We start from the raw sequence: 18,674 nt of genomic DNA, 5'->3' as shown, positions 1-18,674 counted from the left end.
CACATACTTTATGAACATGAGAGATTTCTCGCGCGGGTCCCCTAGTTATATTTATATACCGTGTTCCTATGTTTTAATATTGAGTAGGTTTAAGCTTCATATTTCATTTTGTGTTATTACGTAGAAAATAAGCGCCATGTTTACGTGGCGTGCTCTCGAGTGAGTTTGTGTACGATGAGAAGGTTGTAAATATTGCCTACAAGAGCGTCTTGTGGCGGCCAGCTACATTTAACCACTTTAATCCTTGCTCATAAATTCCTGCCGGGCCGGAGGTGTAGGGATAGCTACCTCTTACCCGGAGGTCCCGAGTTATATCTCCGGCCAGGTCAGGGATTTTTACCTGGACCTGATGGCTGGTTCGAGGTCCACTCAGGCTATGTGATTACAGTTGAGATGGCGGCCCCGTTCTAGAAAGTAAAAGATAACGGCGGAGAGGATTTGTTGTGCTGACCACATGGCATTCGTAATCTTCAGCCTTCGGGCTGAGCGGCGGTCGCTTGGTAGGCCAAGGCCTTTGTCGCTGTTGCGCCATGAGGCGTGATTTGGTTTTCATAAATCCATACGAAGAACGGGTATTTTAGCTAGTTTATAATAAAGCCATATTGTATCCGGAGAGGGCTGGTAAAAGTCTTTAGATTTGACTCCCATAGGCGACCTGCGCATCAGTGAGGATTGGGCCAAATATTGAATGAATTGTGACGGTGAAGATAGCACAAACACCGAGTTCCTAGCCAGGATAATTAACCATTGAGGGTTAAAATACCCTACAGGCCGGAATTCGAACCCGGGACCTCTTGCACCCCAGAATACTAACAAGTTATCCAAGGAGCACTACTGCATATATCCTAATTGAACGTAAGACCTACCTTTATCGCCGCATAATTTGAAGGTTTCTACGAAGTTCTTTCTTTTATCCTTGTCGGAGATCTTCTCTTCGGCAAACTTCTGGGCATTGTCATAGCTGAGTGTTCCGTCTGCGTCCATCTGGAACATCCATAATTAATGATATGAGAACAAGAAGAATACATCACATATACGGGGCGTATCACTATTAATAGCACATAATGGAACAACTGTAAACACACGATGATAGAAGCAAAAAAAAAAAAAGTCTTAACAAGAATGGATCCGCAAGCGAGCCGTTTGCGAGGTAACTTACGATATGCGGTTACCAGCCACCAGACACGTAATCCTAGTCACGATAAGGTACCAATATAACATTCAGAAAATTCTCACATTGTTCCCACTTGCTGTACTTCTGCCATTATTACAGCATAATTATAAGATATTATTAAGTTGTGATATTTTTAAAAACGATGTAGATTCTATAACATCTATATGTAATTTTACAATATTGTTTTAAAACCATGAGTATTTTTAAAGGGGAAATGAACGCCGTGAGCTCGGTGTCTAATTAACATACGACGGTTTGTTACGTGAGCACATCACTACATGTAATTCCACGAATACCGAATACATTCATTTACTTCATATACAAGAAAATTGCAATGATTTACCACAGTAATTCAGGAATGACAGATTAACTAAACAGTTAAGTAACAAGAAAAGTTGAGTGTTACTTACAAATTCAGCATCCTGCATCAGGCACTTGAAGAAGCACTGTGGAAATAAAAAAATATATCAGACATAATAACAAGAAAACATGCTAAACAAACTCACGTTTAAATACACATTAAGCACGGTCTGCTCGTCTACGGAACCTTATACCATCTGAAATAAAACTGCTTCCTCCCCGCAGTAAATAAAATGTGTATATAAATAGAAACCCATACACGATGTATATAACTTGTACAAATTAGAAATTAAGAAATGATGTGTGTAAGTACAGTTGAATGTGAGCGAATATGTATGCATGCGGGTGTGGGTGTGGTTGTAAATGATCGTGTATACAGGGGTACGAATGACTGGGTTTTATTATTCTTAACATGAATTAAAATAATTATTATTCTAAGAGTACAGTTTTTGGAGTGTAAATATGTAAATTTAAAATTGTCTATGCATCTGTAAATATTCAATAGAGTTTATGTAAACATACACATGTGGGTACAGGGCGAGTTGACCGTGCGGTTAGGGGCGCGCGGCTGTGAGCTTGCATCCAGGAGATAGTGGGTTCGAATGCCACTGTCGGCAGCCCTGAAGATGGTTTTCCGTGGTTTCCCATTTTCACACCTAAATTAAGGCCACGGCCACTTCCTTCCACCTCCTAGTCCTTTCCTATCCCATTGTCGCCATAAGACCTATCTGTGTCGGTGCGACGTAAAACAAATAGTAAAAGAACACATGTGGGGATGCAGGCACTTCCGTCTGTGTGGACCTTGCCCTTTGTCCATCTAGCACCACTAGATGATACGTGTACAATTTAATGATAATAATAATAATAATAATAATAATAATAATAATAATAATAATAATAATAATAATAATTTAAATGCAGCAGAAATCATGTCATGTGTTTAGTCTAGTTTTACCAAAGTTCATTGACCGTGATAACGTAATAGTAATTGAGAGTTTACTATGTTAATTTACAATCATACGTTACATTACCGAATAACCTTATGCCCTACGAGTACCGCTGCATCACGTGTGCGCAGGTACAGCTGGCACCAGACAATCTGAGACGCGGGGTTCAATGCGGCGAGCGGCAGATAGAAGCTGCGATCTGCGCATGCTCCATCGTGTACTAAACGTGGCGGAAACATTAGACTCGAACGAAGATCAGTCTGTCCTGCGTGGCCGTAAATGACGATGTGCGTTTTCATTCAGGAAAATCCCCGATGTGACAAGTAGCGGGCAAACGGTTATTATCACGAAGGTTGTGAAAGGTTACGAGGAAGGACATACCAGCAAACGGTCTCTGGAGCTTTTAAGAAGTAAGCCGTACAACAGAGTAGGGAAAGACTCGGGCATGTGATATATTTAATATTGTATTCCTGATCAGGAATTTTCCGTCGATTTTGCGTACATAATCACTTCCGTACACTTTTGAGTGAGGAAAGAAGTCAGTATTCGATTTATTATTATTATTATTATTATTATTATTATTATTATTATTATTATTATTATTATTATTATTATTATTATTATTATTATTATTATTAGTATTTCATTTATATATTTTGCCATTTATATTGGTAAGCTGGAAGATATCCACATATGTAGGTATGAGTAATTTGTTTTGCACGAGTGGGAAAACATTGCTTTAATAACTCTGGTAATTTGAATGAGTCATCTGGCTACCCCAGTGTCTGTTGTGATGTACTTGTGTCAGGAAATTCCATTACTCATGTATATATCCCAGCCTGATGAGATAAGCTTGTTGTTGTACCAGGGAAGTTTGGTGATTCATGTAAAACTCCCGAGTGTTTGTTATTCTCTTGGAAGCAAGGAGAAGTTCAGGGCTTGGTCTTGACAAGAGGTTCACTCATGATTGGTGGGCAAGCACCAATCCAGACGTCTCATCTGAGAGGAGGGGGATGTTGATGTCTATAAAGGTGGATCATATGGCGGCAACCAGGGACATTGTAAGGGTGATTGCAGAGGCGATTGTAAAGGAACGAGAAGGAAGATAACTACAACTACAACTGACGTACTGTACGGGAAGGAAGTGGTGCTGATACACGGTACTGGAGTGACACGGCTGCAATGGACTGGACTTCAAACGTTCGTGGAGCGTAGTCTTGTTATGTTTGTGGAAAGTGGATGATTGTGGAGAGTGCTTGCGCATTAAGTATTGTAGCACTTGTGGCGGCCTAGCATTATATGTTGGTGAAAGCTATCTCAGACTTTCCATAAATTTATATGTTGAGGATCGACAGACGTGTGTATATATCTTTACAACAAGTGTTAAAATATGTGAACACAGTAGTACAAGGTACAGTATCTGTGTGATGTGATAACTGCCGATTATGAGAATCGGTAAGTCGAATTGATATAGAGACAGTGAAGGGTATTTATCTTCATACATGTACATTGTTCATCGGACTATTTACAAATGGTAACTTAGTTCTCGCTTTCGTTTTCCCACGATTTTCATTATTATTGTTGTTGTTGTAAATATGGAGTCTTCCAGCAATATTTTATGTGTGTATTATATGTATAATGTTGTATGTTGATGAGGTGCTCATGCACGGAATTTGTTCAGAATATAGTTAGCTATTTTAGAATCAGTGTTATTGATGAACCTAGGTGCAGTTCCTACCTATTTAGTCGTTTTCAGGAGGTTAGGTAAGGCCTGCAGCAGATGTACCAGTACACAGCATTATGTACACGCCCTGGGATATAAAGTCTATCATGCTCTTATCTAAATTCGAGGGATCCATTCTGGTGAACTCTGGCGCCCATACTACGGACATTTCGGTTAATTATGCTTATTAATTTTATTAAGTTTTTGAGAAATTTTATTTAAATATTTTATTCATGATTTTATTTATCAGTAGTCATCGAAAGTTACAATTGGAGTGAAGATCTACTTACCTTACGTTTATCTTCGTTGTTTTCCAGTTCCTCTGTAACAAACAAAACACAACAGTTAAGTAACTGTAACCGTATCCTCTGAAACTAAAGGAACATTAAGAATTGTCTTACCCTAAGACAAGTAGTTAAAAAATGGACGCTTGAGAGATGAAAAATAGTAGTTATTTGCTCAAAAAAAAGATTACATGAGAGGAAATGTTACTAATGCAGTTCAGTTTATTGTCAGTATTTGTGGTTAGTAGTGGAAATGAAATATGTTTACCATGAACGCAAGAAACACATCTACTTATAATTGGTGACTCCGACAGGCAATCTTCTGATCTGGATTCTACATAACTACTAGATTAAAATATAGTGAGAAACAGTTTGAAAATGAAAACCTTACAACCTGTGTTCCAGTTATTGACCGGGTCAGGGGTGTAATGAAATGAATCATATATAGGCTATTAGTACGATGGGGTCGCCACTCCAAAAGTGATTTATGAATGACTGGTAGATGCTATGAAATGAGAATGGAGAGTGTTGCTGTAATGAAAGATGACAGGGAAAACCGGAGTACCCAGAGAAAAACCTGCCCCTCCTCCGGTTTCTCTATCACAAATCTCACATGGATTGACCGAGATTTGAACCACTGTATCCAGTGGTGAGAGGCCGACGCGCTGCCGTCTGAGCCACGGAGGCTACTGAGAAACAGATTATTATGTAAGAGCAAAATATCATTTCTAGAATTCTGCGGTATTTACAAACAAATTACAATAAAGACTAATTACTTTGGTCGTCTTGGTTTCCCTCTTCAATGACAAGTCCATTACCCTCCTTTTTTTTCTTGCTATTTGCTTTACGTCGCACCGACACAGATAGGTTTTCTGGCGACGATGGGACAGGACAGGCCTAGGAATGGAAAGGAAGTTGCCATGGCCTTAATTAAAGTGCAGCCCCAGTATTTGCCTGTTTGAAAATGGGAAACCACGGAAAACCATCTTCAGGGCTGCTGACAGCGGGGTTCGAACCCATTATCTCCCGGTTGCGAACTCACAGCTGCGCACTCCTAATCGAACGGCCAACTCGCCCGGTCATTTTTCTCCTAGGTAGCCTCCGTTCCTCCACTCGCCTCACATGACCCCACCGGTTTACGCATATGGCTTCATCCTTCGCGTTTGCGCCCAACTTATCCTTTATTTCCTCACTCAATTTCCTTCCTACCCTTGTTCTTTCTTGTTTTTTAAGAACAACGATTCTCGTTACTTTCATGTCTTTTCAGCTTATAATAGACGTTCTTAACCGACTCAGCTTTCACTCCCGTACAGCAAAGTTCAATATAAAGTTAACCTCGCCCGGGGGCCGACTTCTTTCTTACAGAATATAGTTGACAACTGCAAACTCTTTAAAAGTACTTTGACTTAGATTCACTATACGTCCATACTTGGAGGACAGACATCCTAAATACATCAGTGGAATTGGAGACCTTACAGTAATATAACAAAATTTGTTGTACGTGATTCCTAAGCCGAGCTGTGACGCTACAGTCGTTTACACAAGCTAAAATGCTAAGAATTAATGATGCTAGAGCTGATGGTCATGGTTATAATAAGATTACTCTGAAGGTTTAGGTATACTGAAGATACGAGCATGGTTAGATGACGTGGACGACCAAAGTAGACATGTCCATAATTTCGGGAACAGTCGCATAATTCGCACGAGGGATATGGAAGCATCACACAGACTGATGGCCCAGAGAGTGGACTGTACTTCAATGATTTCAGAGTGACCGAGCTCGATAGCTGCAGTCGCTTAAGTGCGGCCAGTATACAGTATTTGGGAGATAGTGGGTTCGAACCCCACTGTCGTCAGCCCTGAAGATGGTTTTCCGTGGTTTCCCATTTTCACACCAGGCAAATTCTGGGGCTGTACCTTAATTAAGGCCACGGCCACTTCCTTCCCAGTCCTACACATTTCATGTCCCATCGTTGCCGTAAGATCTATCTGTGTCGGTGCGACGTAAAGCCAATAGCAAAAAAAAATAAAAAAATCAGAGTGAGTCGTGAGGGTGTGAGCTCAGTAGAATACTGTCGCAAGTAGAGCAGACCGATCACAGCAGGAGAAGATCGTAGGATTGTGCGAGTTTTTTCTAGCGAATTGGTGAATGGCAACAGTAAATGTCCTAGCAACAATTGCACTGGAAACAGATGCTTGAAACCATCTTCCATGCCATGCCACAAACAGCAAGCACTTGGATACTGTAGAGCCAGATAAAACTGGGCTGATGAGCAAAATTCTGTCGTGTTAAGTGATGAGTCAAGTTGACGACAGCATGTTTGTAGAAGAACTGGCGAAAGGGTAAACCCATCTATGATTCTTGAGAGGTGTATTCCCCAACGCCTGGTGTTATGATGTAGGGAGTTGCTGCATATGCTACTAGGACTGATTTGGTTGCTGTTCAGGCTCCTTGCCAGTATGTGGAAAAAGTAGTAAACGTTCTTTGTATCCCTTATGGCACCATATCCAATAGCATGTTGCAGCAAGCCCAGATACTCCACATCAGACCAGAGAGACCTTCAGGTATCCTAGACTGGCCTGCTCGTTTCCCTCACTTTCCTCCATAGAAAAAGTTCGGGATGCAATGGAAAGGCGTTTGTCGTCATACCGTCCTCCAATCACAAATCTTGGAGAAGTGACACAACATGTGCTTCAGGCGTTGAGAAGAATTTCCCAAGATGAAAGTCAAAGATTTTTTTAAAAATTCAATGCCGTCGCGAATACGAGAGTTTATCTGTGTTACAGGCAAGTAACACTAAAGGATCATTTCCGAAATAGATGAAATTTCCATAAGTTAATGCGTGTTACTTAAAGATAAGATCCATACAATGTGGCACAAGTCTGCTTCATGGTGTAACACTTAGTCTTGGAAATATAAATTTCGATACAGTACTCGCTACAGCGCTTTGGAAACTCCATTGTCTTAGATTCGGGGCTGTCAGTGATTGAGTGCAAGTAATCAGCACAGGTCACATTTCAACCCAAGTGAATCCCTCGCCGTCAATTTATACGATTCACTGAATGATCTGTGTACACAAAGGGAAAGATTGCATCCTTATCTGAGATCTAGAAGCTATCCCAGATGGTATCTGAGCAGTGACGCGGACAATCACAGGCATCTGTAAATGTGCTAACGGATTGAATTACAGTTCGTTAAACAGAAATTGCATAAAAATTAACTGAATATAATTTTGTTGATTTTGAAACGTGAACAATACTACAAACATCGCAGTGGTGGTGAAGACTTCCTCCTCTAGAGGGAAATATGGTTAAGCCATACATATACACAGAGCGTTTGGGAGACAAGGTCAAATCACCTTATAGAATGTAACGATGAATATCGGAAGTTTCTAAAAATAGGTCTTTTTCAGTTTAGCGAAATTTTTTATCCGAGGGAGGAGTTTGAAGTAAAATGTGATGTTTGTGAGGAAGGTAGTAGTTTCGCTTGCCCTAGGGCTTATACCACCCGCCGTACTATGCTTTAGGCAGTGTGCATGCGTGAGTTGTATGAAAATGTTCTAGGAACAAGAAGCGAACGTTTTCACACTGGCAAATATTGTAAGGCATGTCAGCGAAGACCTATATCGTTCAATGATAAATAGTACCTCATATAAAAGCATCATATTTTGAACTTCAATTGTTTTTTAAATAGAAGATTATTTTGATGTCGTATGCAATCTCGGCCTGCCAATAAACAGCACAAAAATACCTGTACTTCTCTCCCATATATTCTGTATTACTCGAAAACAGCAGGACACATATTTATAGTATTTTTGCCATTGCTTAGATTATCTCTCGCGTATGACTTCCGTGCGCTGTTAAATTGTGATTGAAGGAAACAATTGGGAGGGAAATAACGCTACGCAGCTTATGCTGCCTAAACCATTACAAAAAACTGCAAAGAATATGTGTAAGTACCGAGTATGACCCCACGTTTATTCAAATCCACTTCACTTAGGGTTGCCATACATCCTGGAAAAAGCGGGATTGTTCTAAATTTGAGCATGTGTCCCGACGTCCTGACTGAATTTTTAAAAATCACTAAATGTCTTCAATTTTAAAAATCAGAAAAAATTATTTGAAATTTTGCTCAAATGCTTTTGAAAGGGAATGTCCCATTTGTTACTTAAAAATCTAGACAAATAACATTGAATATTATCTAATTCTGGAGTGGTGTAAAAGTAGGTATGTCTAAAAGTATGATTTCTTGTTATTTCCCTATTTGATTTTTAACATTAACATCATATAATAAGTGTGTCCTGTGGTAATGGATGGGACAGTTCACATGAAATTACCCAAATACACTCTCTGAAACCACAGGCGCTAACTTTTGGTCTTGAACAAGGGGGCAAGGATGAATATAAAAATATTTTTATGGGAGCAAAAACACGATTGCGTCTCCGTATCATTATATGAATGGAGGCAAGTGACCCCGTAGAGTCGGCGCCTGTGTTTGGAACTTGTCGATGTTGGCGTCCTGAATTTCATCCTAAACCTTATAGAAACCCTAACTTCACTGCAAAAACTGGCACACATCTGTGTTAATGATCTATTACGAAGTTGAAAGAGCTCAATTATTTGGATTCAGAAAACCTGGTCGCGACTCATGGACACGTGGATAAAATCTAACATCCCAGTTTTACAGTGTTACCATTCATTATGATAAAATTGGTGTGCAATGTCTTTGTACATCTCTTGTAGGAGCAGGGGTTTATTTAGCAAATGAGGTACTTCTCTTTTATTTTACATTATTCTCCTAGAATCTTAAAACGAATAAAAATCTCTAATACAAATTAATTAAAGTCTAACCTTTGTCGGCAGCTCCAACTTCCTTCAGGCATTTCTCCTCTAATGGGCACTTCTGTAAAAGAAATTGTGTCGATTAAAGAAGAATTATACAATCTTTCCATTCATCAGTAACAAATAATAGTAACGCAAAACTCAGATGTTATTGCATTATCATAAGACCAGGGACTTTGTATGCAGCGGAATACCTTGATATGAGCAAGAAAGGCCTGATAGAAAAATTGGAAATTAAAGAAACATTTTAAGGAAAATTATTGGCCCAATTAAAGACGAAGGTGAATGTAGACGTCGGAATAACCATGAGATGTCCAGAAGATCTCTGATGTCATTAGGAGAAGGAGAATTGCATTTTATGGCCAAGAATGAAACCCACACGATTATCAAGCCAGATCGTTACCTATTTTAGAGATTGGAAGACCCAGCCAACGTCAAGGGGGTTGAAAGGGACCTACAGGGAATGGGGATCAGTTATGAAAATGTACAAGAACGCTACTCGCTCAAGAGAAAACTAAAAGACGACCGGGGTTTTCAAGAAAGGACAAAGACGGGAAGGACGTGGACGGAGGAAAGAAAAGAGCAGCACCAGCAACTAATGAAGGAGTACTGGGCGGAGATCAAAGCCCAGAGAAGACAGTTATAATAATAATAATACAATGGTGGTCTTTAAAACTGAAACACCAACGAAGGCACATCCGCATGACCTGACGTATTCATAGTACGTAGATCATGGTAAGGTATAATTACTGCTAAAATGCAGAAGCACCTCACATCGGAATATTGATTCACTTTCGAAGAGTTCTATAACACGGAAGCACACAGAGTTTTTGTATAGAGGAAGTGTGTTTGTTGGCTGTTCGTGTGCCCAGTCGCCCTCATCAAGGCGACGTATGTACCAATATCGAACAGAAAGTATTGATACTGTACCGTATCGTCTGAATCGAATCATGAATAGCATCCAGAAGTGATGGTCCCATACATTAGATAGATAGATAGATAAATGTCTTTATTGGCGTAGTTAAGGCCATTAGGCCTTCTTTTACACTAAACCAATTTGTACATAGAATCAAAGTTAACACTACCGTAATTAATACTAAGTATAGCACAGTTAAAGACAATCTAAATATTTTATAACAGAAATAAAATTCCACCCCAGTGAGATAAACATACTTACAACAATAATAATAGGCCTAATAATACTAACAGCAACAATAATCTTAATAATAATAATAGCTAGTAGTAATAATGTACTAACACCATCAGTAAAGGACTAGAAATGCACAGTTCATTCGTATCCTGCTGTACCTCTTAACGCTCTTTTAAATGACCTGCTGGTTGGTATTGCTCTGACGTCATCCGGTAAGAGATTCCATTCTCGGGCGGCAAACACAGAAAATGAGTTATTATATGTTGCAGTTCGATGGTGAGGAATGACGAGCAGGTTTGATGTTTGAGCCCGTGTACCTCTGTTATGCACATTTGAGAAATAATGGAAACGCGAAGAAAGGTAAGTTGGGGAAGATGTAGTAAGGACTCGGTGGAGGAGAGACAGAGTATGATGATTACGACGAACGTGGAGTCGCGACCACTCTAGTTCTAGGAAAGATGATGACACGTGGTCATATTTTCCTAGATTGCATATATACCTCACACATGCGTTTTGAGCGCGTTGTAGCCTTAGGGACAGCAGTGGCCTCACAACATCGCAATAGTCGAAATGTGGCATTACAAGAGCCTCGATTAATTTCTGCTAAGTTTTATCGGAAATATGTATTTGTATTTATATAAAGAATGAAGAGCAGAGAAAACCTTCTGGCAGATATGTGAGATATGTCCAGACCAAGTCATGCGTTCGTCCATGATAACGCCGAAGCACTACAGTAATTCACGCGGCCGGAAAGAAGACACGGTGCCCCTTGGACAGAGGAACGCAAGCAGGCCCACTCGGACAGTGTAAGGGAATTATGGGCTCAAAAGAAAGCAAAGTCCACTGCCAAATGTAACAAGACTTAACGGGGACCTCGATGGCCCCAGCGAATAAATAAACTTGTCAAAAGAAAATAAGGTGAATAAAGTATCTTAATAACTTCCGTAAAATGAAGATGTGGCAAAAATTAGGATACCGTAATTTCCCCTAACTATGGTCCTTAAGCACAACTATGGTCCATTGTGGTTATAAATTCTCCGCGTACTACCATTTATGGACAGCAGTGCGTTATCATCGTTTCTGAAGTGCTAAACTACTCTGCCATCTACTGGCAGGGTCAGGAACTGCATGTTTCCGCATGACAGTGCATAGTGAGAGCTGATTCATAACCACGAGGGTGAATACTTTGTTCTTTGGTGTTCTACTTTCCATCGTACTGAAAGGAAGGTAAGTGTTACCTCAAGTGTGTTTTCTTTATTTACATTGATGCATATTAGGCACGCATTATCACATGTTTGAAGTAGATTTGTCGATTTAGTTTATGAGAAACGTGCAATATAATTAATTACTGTAACCTTGAACACAACTATGGCCCATGTTTCTGGGTGGACCATAGTTGTGTTTAGTGTGCTTGTCTGATGGTGCAAGCTTCTTCACGCGTATTTTTGCCATAAACGCAAACTAACAAGCCGCATGGCTTTCTTGTTTACTTTTTTAGGCCTAGGCAGCAATGAGTGACAGCAAAGAAAAGAGACGGAAAATAGGAGGTCGCCCGTACAAACCTTATTCGGAGGACGTAATGCAACAGTGTTTGAAAGATGTAAAAGAGAAAAGATTATCATCCCGTAAGGCTGCTGAGACTTATGGAATTCCCCGTAGTTCTATAATACTTAAGATGAAGGCTGTAAGGGAAAATAACGAGGCATTGCCTGGGCGTTGCTGTGTCTTTACTTCTGAAGAGGAGGAATCATTTCTACAACATGCCATCAAACTAAGTGAATTCGGTTTTCCTATTTCAACATTTGACCTTCGCTGCATTGTAAAAATGTATTTGGACGCTTGCGGCCGCGAGGAACTGAGGTTTTCTGCAAATTTTCCTGGAAAACGTTGGGCTGAATCGTTTGTTCAACGCCATCATGCTGCCTTATCACAAAGATTTGCCAGTAATATTAAGAGGAGTAGAGCTGCTGTGAATAAGGCCATAATAAATTCATACTTTGATAACATTCAGAAGGAACTGGAAGGTATTCCTCCTGAAAATCTGTATAATTACGACGAGACTAACCTGGTTGATGATCCCGGGAAGAAAAAGGTGTTAACAAAACGGGGATGTAAGTATCCTGAAGCCATAAAGAATTCATCCAAAGCATCAGTGTCTGTCATGATGTGTGGAAATGCAGCTGGCGAGATTTTACCACCTTATGTTAATTATAAGGCGGAGAAAATGTGGGACACTTGGACTGAGGGTGGCCCTACGGGTGCCAGATATAACCGTACAAAAAGCGGATGGTTCGATGGAACTACTTTCGAAGATTGGTTTAACACTTTACTTTTACCTGAGCTAAAAAAAAAAGGATGGGAGATAGGTTATAATATGGGATAATTTAAGTAGCCATATTAGCCCTAGAGTTATTGAGACGTGTGAACGCAATGATATTGCATTTGTTTGTTTACCTCCAAATGCTACACACCTGACACAACCTCTGGATTTGTCTTATTTCCGCCCCATGAAGATCTACTGGCGGCAGATACTAGATGACTGGAAACGAACATCTTTCGGAAGGAAATATCCAACAATCCCAAAGGACACATTTCCTTCACTATTAAAGAAGTTGGTGGACAAATTAGCCAACAATGGACCATCAATTTTGAAGGCTGGGTTCAGAAAATCTGGACTGTATCCTATCAACAGGAAGGAAGTATTAGCCAGGCTCCCGAATGCTGAACTAGATTCGTCATTGCCATTAGTGAGTTCGTCCTTTATAACGCATCTAGAATCAGTCAGGGCACAGGAGACACTTGCCGGTACAAACAGAAGGAAAAGAAAACTCAATGCTGAACCAGGAAAGAGTGTACATGCTACAGATATCCCAGCTCTCTCAATCAACAGTGATCAACAAGATAAACAAGGATCTTCAGGAATTTCCCAAAAGAAAAAGAAATCTATGGTAAGTTTGGGTTACATTTACCTTCTTTAGATTACCTTGTACTGTTGAGATTAGAGCCATGATTTATTGATTTGATTCAACTTTCTTTTTCAGAATCCTAAGAAGATAGAAACTATCAGTAGTGATGACGACACTGTGTCATACAAATCTGACACAGATAATGACTTTGACCTGAGTCTATCAGAAAGTGAGGATGGACTGACACATCCTCTGGAAGAGACTGAAGCATATGTCCCTGCAGTAGATGATAATGTGATAGTTAAATATGAAGAAGAATACTGGCCTGGTGTTATAACAAAAGTGCACAAATCAGGCATCACAGTGAGTTGTATGGCAAGAAGTGGAAATTTTTGGAAATGGCCTTCTCAGGAGGATATATTAAGTTACAGTTTATCAGATATTGTTTGTAAAATCAAGCCACCTACAAAGGTATCATCTAAGAGGGAGCTAGCTATATAACGTCCCTGAACTGAAAGACAAATGGGGTATTGTGGAGTAGACTGTCAATTTTCTTTAACATTCGGCCACAATTAATGGTGTGCCCTGGTAAATGTTCAAAACCTATCGCCGTTTCAGTTGATTGTCAAAAAATACTTCTATGTTAATTGTAAGTGTAACAAGTGTAAAATATATGGTTTAAAGTACTTACAACTATGGTCTAATATACAAAAACCTCAGTGGACTATAGTTGGGCACTTCAGCATACAACAATGTACCACTTTTTGCACATTTTTACACTTGCAGATAGAAATTTCTATGGTCAACTGTTATAGTAATCGACCTTCTTATATCCTATTCTACATATCTAAAATTATTCATCTGATTCGTGAATTATAGAACCAAGTTATGCACAGAAACATGTAAAAAGTGGTACATAGTTGTAGGAAATTACGGTATTGAAATGTAGTTTGTTGCCCGTTGATAAACTGGTAGTTGATATTATACAAGCATTTTTCCCTAGTTGATGCTAAAACCTGATCAAAGTTTGTAATTCTAGAACAAACAGTTTGTTAGATGTGAATCTACAGCTGGGTTGAGTGGATCAGACAGTTGAGGCGCTGGCTTTCTGACCCCAAGTTGACGGGTTGGATCCTGGTTCAGTCCGGTGGTATTCGAAGGTGTTCAAATACGTCATCTTCGTGTCGGTAGATTTACAGACATGAAAAACAACTTCCGCGGGTCTAAATTCCGGCAACTCGGCGTCTCAGAAAACCGTGAAAGTACTTAGTGGGACGTAGAAACAAATAATATTATTATTGTGAACCTGGCGGTTTCACGTCTAGGTACACTCACCTCGGCCAGGCAGGCGGCTACTAGAGCCAGGAACACGAGAGCTGAGGAGAGCTTCATGGTGTGAGGACTGATCGCTGTGAGGCAGATTTATATTCGTCGAGCATCGAAATGTTGACATCATCGCAACAGGATATCCTGTAACAAAAACGGGCCATGTCTTGTGTAAACAGTAGTTCAGTCTCCATCATATTTCTCTTTTTAAACTAAACATAGTTCACAGTGTCGGAAGTGTTTGTCAAAATCCTGTCTTAATGATACCCGGACAGTAATGACCCTCCCAAACTTTTAAACCAATAATTTACTTTATTCTGGACAGATGGCGCGAGGACTTTTTTGTGGACTTCAAGCGAGCGTACGATTCGGTACAGAAAGTTTCGCTACAGAACATTTTAGAGGAATCTGGAGTTCACATAAAATCAATCAACATAATTAGCCAGACTCTCACTAAAACTAAGTCGAGGGTGAAATTTATGGGAGAGATCTCAGATGAATTTGAAATTAAAATCGGTATCAGGCACGGAGATGGGCTTTCCCCTAATATTGTCAATGGAGTCCTGGAAAGGGGCTGCCTGGCCGAGGCGGTAAAGGCGTGCTCGGTTCGCCCGGAAGGACGTGGGTTCGAATCCCCGTCAGGAAGTCGTAAACTTTAAGAAACGAGATTTTCAGTTCCGGATGTGCATATGGCCATGAGGTTCACTCAGCCTACACCAAAAATGAGTACCAGGTTAATTCCTGGGGCAATGGCGGATGGGCGTAGAGCTTACTACTCTACCCCATCACGTGCCGAGGTTAACAATGGTGGAAGCCTTTACCTTCCACTCCTCTAAGGGCCTTCATGGCCTGTACGGAAGTGAATTTGCTTTGCTTTGCTTTTGGAGTCCTGGAAAGGGTAATAAGAATATGGAGAGAAAGATTTTTAAAAAGGAGGACTCCATCGTGAGGTAAGAAGGTTGAAAGCACAGAGCGGTTGGTGTAAACTCTCTGGCCTACGCCGATGATATAGCAATTCTCTCTGGAATTGTAGACACTGCCTTCGAACAATTCAACCTACTGAAAGCAATAGCAGAAAAAGTTGGACTTCAGATATCACTTGAGAAGTCTAAATTCATGACCGATGTTAGAGATTCACCCACAGAGTACGGGAAAACAAACAAGGTTAATAAATTTAAATACCAAAGTGAAATAATTCAGATTAATGGTCTCGATAAGGAAGCAAACGGATCAAGGAAACTGGAACTAGAGTACCTAAAATATATCTTTGGGAAAACTGAAATCAAACACTAGAAGACAGTAATCAAACTGGAGGGTCTGTGTGGCAAAAAATGAACATCATCCATGAAAACCGGTGAAAGAGAAGATATAGAGAACAAGGAAAGGAATATATTGAAGAAAATCTGGGGACGTTTGAAAACGAAGGAAGGAGAAGGAGGACGGAGAACGAGGGAAGTCATACACGATAAGGAAGAGGAGAATTAAATTTGTAACGTTGAAAACATGTCTTAGCCGACAACGCACGGGTCCCCATATTACGAAAAAAACGCATAATTATGCAATTAAGCAATTTCCAGAATTGTGCCAAAAGTTGAAGCGCTAAAGGGCCTGAAAAGGTTTCAAGTTGTGAGTCTTGGGTAGCTCTATCAAATGAAAAAATCTACAATCACTTCCGGCCTAAATGCAGTTCCGGAAAAACAGCCTAAAATCGGTTGTTCCTTTATTCGTTTTCTTTTTCATTCAAATCCTAGCCAAATTAAATTATTTACATAATTCTCTCTGTAAAGTGTTCCTTGGTTCAATACCCTAAGGCGTTTTGTATTTTTGAAAAATGTCCACACCGAATGTAGTTATAAGGGCTTAAGTGAAACAATGCAGTGACTCACATTAGCACTCGTATTGGTGCTTAAGTGGAACAATGCAGTGACTCACATTAGCGCTCGTATTGGTGCTTAAGTGGAACAATGGATTGTCTCTCATTAGCTCTCATAGTGGTAGGAAAAAGAAAATGCTAATATAATCGATCGGATAACGATAATTAAGAAAAGGATTGTATTTTTTATGAATAAACCAAGAACGTATTCTCATGCGTTATTACATTTTATGTATCTACTAGCAGAAGCACCCGTTCTTCGTACGGGTTATCAGAAACTGGCTTCAGTTACTCATACTATCGGTGTGACTGACTTCGTTAGGTATTTATATCACTGGTGTATTTATTAAGTTCGTAGAAATTATTTGTCATGTTTGGAATTATAGTGCATCTTCTTCTTCTTTTCTTCATGGGGCCTCTAAATATTAGTTCCTAATTAGCGTCGACCTCTAATATCTTTTGCTACCATGTTTTTCCTTCAATCCCACCTAGATTTACCTGCTCCCTTCACAAAGCTGCAGGTTTAGTGTAAGTATACTTCCGCTAGATAGTAGCCTACCACAAATAGAAATATTATTGAATGTATTTGTTTGATCTGACATTACGTAACTATTACAAATGATCAAGGAAATACGCGATGCATAAAAGAAACGACTATAATTATCGAGAATTGTGACTCTCCGGGCTTGTCACACATGTCGCACATCATATAATGAATCTGAGTATAAATGTTGACAATTGGGTACAGTATATAGGTTGTTTTCATGGTTACGATGATCGTAAAAGTGGACAAAAATATCGGCACTAATAACATTAGTGATCCTACTACTCCATGATTTGATAGAAAATACTTTAAACTATAGGTAACAGACCCCGCAAAATGCTGAAACCTAAGCCGGTACGTAAAAGCGGAGGCCCGTCAGCAACCGCTGGTCGCTCTACTACGGAGATCTCCGGGGCTATTATTTGTATACTTCACTTCCTTTCCATCCCCACCCAAAGGAGTGCTATGAGCGTCTTACACAGCAGTTTATTTTTTCCAGATAGTAAGTCATATGTGTATCAATTTTGGTTGGCAGCTATGCCCAAACGTACATGCATAATCTAGCTGCTGTAGAATTCTGGAGCTGACGTTGCCATGGTTACGGCAGTTCATTTCTTTATCCGATTCCTAGAGCAGGAGTAGTGTGGTGCCAATATCTCCGTAACGGTTGGTTTTAGGGCCTTAAAACATGGTTTTCGGGCCCGTAGGGCTTACCAAGTTTTGTTCTTTGCGTCAAGAGGATTAAATTGAGCTTTGTCTCGTCCTTATACGACAAATTCGATATTTTGCCTATATTAGCCTATTACTTTTATATTTCTCCCCCGTGCCCCCCACATCGAATTGTTTTGAAAATGAAATACAGCCCATGTTACTCACTGGCAATGTATCTTTCTATAGGTGAAGAAATTTTTAAAATCGGTTCAGTAGTTTCTGAGCCTATTCGTTACAAACAAACAAATGTTTCCTCTTTATAATATTAGTATAGAAATTTCGTAGCTCATATTCCTAGGATTGATAGAGCTGTCGGAGACTCAGAATTTGAAACCTTTCAGGGCCCTTTAAGCACAATTGAGAAAGTTGTTTTAGTTTACGTTTATCGTGGTGTGGGGACCTCTAGTAAGAAATAGTTTCAACATTAAAGCCACGTTTTACTGTTGTCGGAAGCAAGTTTTCTACAAAGACGCCTAACTACCAAAGTCATAATAAACAAGGTACTAGAAAAAATTTAAAATAGGTTGGAGTTTCCGAAAAATTTAAATTTATCAGTGTCTCCATAGCAGTAGTTTCTTTTAGTTATTCAATGTTATGCTTGAGACACTTTTCATGTATGTTCATGAGTGCAGGACGATATTGCGCAGAATTGTAGGTTTCCTGCTACCATTGCGGCATTGGCGACTTATTGCATTATTTTCCCCGCAATAAAGGAATGCCGGAAAAACATTCAAAACTTACATGAATTACCACATTTTTCCGCTGTTATAAGAGCCTTACATTGAACTCTCTCATACATTCAAATTAAAGCTATTAAATCTATAATCATGCTTG

General features: G+C 39.7%; 1 long non-coding RNA gene across 1 annotated transcript; it reads right to left on the bottom strand.

Annotated features, from left to right (window-relative positions):
- Window positions 1–1,584: 1,584 nt before the first annotated feature.
- Window positions 1,585–14,773, bottom strand: LOC137502709 (uncharacterized). Its single transcript, XR_011018840.1, has 4 exons — window positions 14,722–14,773; window positions 9,340–9,391; window positions 4,495–4,526; window positions 1,585–1,620 (listed from the first exon to the last, which is right to left on the bottom strand). It is a non-coding gene; the product is annotated as an uncharacterized lncRNA (long non-coding RNA).
- Window positions 14,774–18,674: the final 3,901 nt, after the last annotated feature.

Source organism: Anabrus simplex, chromosome 11 (assembly GCF_040414725.1).
Source record: "Anabrus simplex isolate iqAnaSimp1 chromosome 11, ASM4041472v1, whole genome shotgun sequence".
In the NCBI taxonomy this organism is placed as follows: Eukaryota; Metazoa; Arthropoda; class Insecta; order Orthoptera; family Tettigoniidae; genus Anabrus; species Anabrus simplex.
Note: the sequence above shows the minus strand (reverse complement) of the source record. Positions and strands in the feature narration are given on the sequence as shown.